Below are 3105 nucleotides of genomic sequence, written 5' to 3' on the forward strand. Positions count from 1 at the left end.
AAGAAAAATACCACCCAGAAAGATCACACCCCTGTGAAGTGAGCAGTGCAATTGCACTGCTCACTTCACAGGGGTGTGATTTTTATTATTATTACAGTATTAGTATTTTTCTTATGAAAGCAGAGAGTCTACTGTTTCATACGGTATATAGTATGTACATGTCGCTATAGGCCTTATTTTGTGAATAATAGTTCTTCAGGCCCATGCCATCTCTAAAGTTCTCTCTGAAAAAGATAATTTTAGAGAAAGCATGGACCTAACAACTAAATATTCACAAAATAAGGCCTATAGCGACATGTACATACTATATACCGTATGAAACAGAATACTCTCTGCTTTCATAAGAAAAATACTAATACTGTAATAATAATAGAAATCACACCCCAGTGAAGTGAGCAGTGCAATGTTGCACTGCTCACTTCACAACATTGCACTGCTCACTTCACAGGGGTGTGATTTTTATTATTACGAGTAAGACGCGCGAACGTGGAAAGCGAACGCAGATCGTAAATTGCAATAACAATTAGAATAAATTACAGACATGATCTGCAGGGTGTCATAGTTAGTGCTTGGACCACGCCAGCTCCATATATGGTCACAAAAGACGCCATCACACTCATGTCACCATGACTCAGCCATAACCATATAAGGAGTCCCCAAAGCAGGACCACGCCATCACACTCATGTCACCATGACTCACAAATCACTCAGCTCCATATATGGGCACAAAAGGGCCAGGTCCACATATACAGTAAGCGGGACAGACAGACACACACACACACACACACACACACACACACACACAGACAGACAGACAGACGTGATCTGCTAGGTCTCATAGTAAGTGCTCATTGCATTCGCAATTACAGTATTAGTTTTTTTCTTATGAAAGCAGAGAGTCTTGATGCACATATCTGATCATAAAACGGACTTGGAAACTTTCTTCTGCCTGCATCGTGGTCAGTCTCTCTCCTAAGTTGTTAGAAAATATAAATCAGCCTCAATCGTAGCCCCATATGTGCCCTCTCCCTATGCTCATTCTGTGATTCGAGCTACAATCGCAGTAACAGGGGGGGGGGGGGGGGGGGGGGGGGGGCAACTAGGCTTTGAGGAAATGATCTTGCATAATCAACATTATTGTCGATTGTCGTGTGCCGCTCCAAACAAGTCCAGACATACCACTAACCTCATCGATCCAGTCTCGCGTATCTATAAGGTGAGACGCGAGACTGGATCGGATTATGTCTGGACATGTTTGGAAAAAAACCAACGACGATCGTGGATGGATGCGGCAGAAGCAGCACGTCAACGTGTTTGGAAAAAAAAACCAACGAGAAAGGGGGATGGATGGTTGGATGCGAGCAAAGCAGAAGCAGCACGTCAACGTGTTTGGAAAAAAAAAACAACGAGAAAGGGGGATGGATGGTTGGATGCGGCAGCAGCAGAAGCAGCACGTCAACGTGTTTGGAGAAAAAAAAACAACGAGAAAGGGGGATGGATGGTTGGATGCGAGCAAAGCAGCAGCAGCAGTACGTCAACAATTATAGGGAAAATAGCTTTATCCACCACGGCCTCCGCAGTTTAGGATGAGACGTGTGTATTCGTTATACATTACAAACGGGTCAATGACGTCCCAGACATCTTCATTGCGGTCTTATCACTGAAATTATAATGAATGCAACGGTTACAATCACAGCCGATAGATAGTGTCTGCTGGCGAAGACGCTATGGCTTGCGATCAGCGACCAACGTATCATGGCGGTCCCTCGATAATGATGTGCAATCTGTCCATGACTAACTCCATGTGTCTGGCAAACGTTATGAAATCAAATGCCGATCGTTGCAGGTTTATATACGGGCAGAGAGCAAATCGCGTTGTATCTTTTTCCGAGAATGAGAGTGCAAGGCAAGCCTTGCAGTTGAAAGCAGTGGGGAGTGGGGGGGGAACTGCCAATGCGATCCAAGAGGAAGAGACCCCCCCCCCCCCACAATTCTCCCTCGGGAGAAACCATGTAGAAACAGGAGGGGAGGGGGAATCGAGTGTATTCACACACACAAGAGCATTGTCCCATCCATTTTAGATCCCCTGACATCTGCGTTGGTCTATGCCGCAGCCCCCATTACGTCGTAATGGGGGCTGCCTCCTCGCATAGACCAACCAATAGGCGGTGCCAGACGCTTCTCAGACCAACACCTCTTTTCAGCAGGGGGGGGTTTTAACTCTTTTTAGAGCCGATCGGTGTTACATTATGAGTTGTCCGGGCGCAAATATAGTTGAACTATAGTAATCAATAAAAAAACGTTTTTTGGACCATAAAACGTATAAAAACGTTATGCGCTTATCACGGGTGGGTATAATAAAGCGTATAAAAACGCTTTCAGCATTCTAAGTGTTAACAGTAAGGCGTGAAAGTTACAACTCGGTTGGAAAATGGCAATGACAGTTGCACTGCGCCGAGTGCTCCTGAAAGATGATGCCCTATAGAGTTAAATAAACTCTAAAACCTAACATTTATATGAACGGTAATCAATCCATTTCTGTGCCACCAACTGGATAAACTTTGAAGTTTTGTTACTCAATCAGCACCATGGACAGCGGTGCTGCTTAGACTGTGGAAGCTGATCTGGGTCATGCATGGCACCAAAGGAACACCTATAGGGCTGTATTTTGCGTGTCTACCAGGTCTTATTCCCCAACTTGAGTAAACTAAAGACCTGGAGGCGTGATCAATGCCATTTGGCTATTCTGAGTGGCCAAAGAGCATTGATCACGCCTCCAGGTCTTGAGTTTACTCAAGTTAGGGAATAAGACCTGGTACTTAAGACACGCAAAATACAGCCCATAGGCTCCAAATTGGTAAACTGTAAAACGGTATTCTATGAGCGCTCAGATGTCTGTTCAGAAATCTGTTCCTATTCTAGGTTCATCAACAGTAGTGTTATATTCCTTCATTAGATCCCATTAGGCCTTCCCGTTCCCCTTATAAAGTAAACAATACAGTAGTAGTGATTTGAGCAACAGAACACAAGAGGGAGCGACATGAGGAATACGTTAGATCTGAATATAATCTACCGTCAAAATATAAAACAGTCCTACTGGTTCCA

The sequence above is a fragment of the Protomyctophum bolini genome, assembly GCF_963924005.1.
Source record: "Protomyctophum bolini genome assembly, chromosome: 5".
Taxonomy (NCBI): domain Eukaryota; kingdom Metazoa; phylum Chordata; class Actinopteri; order Myctophiformes; family Myctophidae; genus Protomyctophum; species Protomyctophum bolini.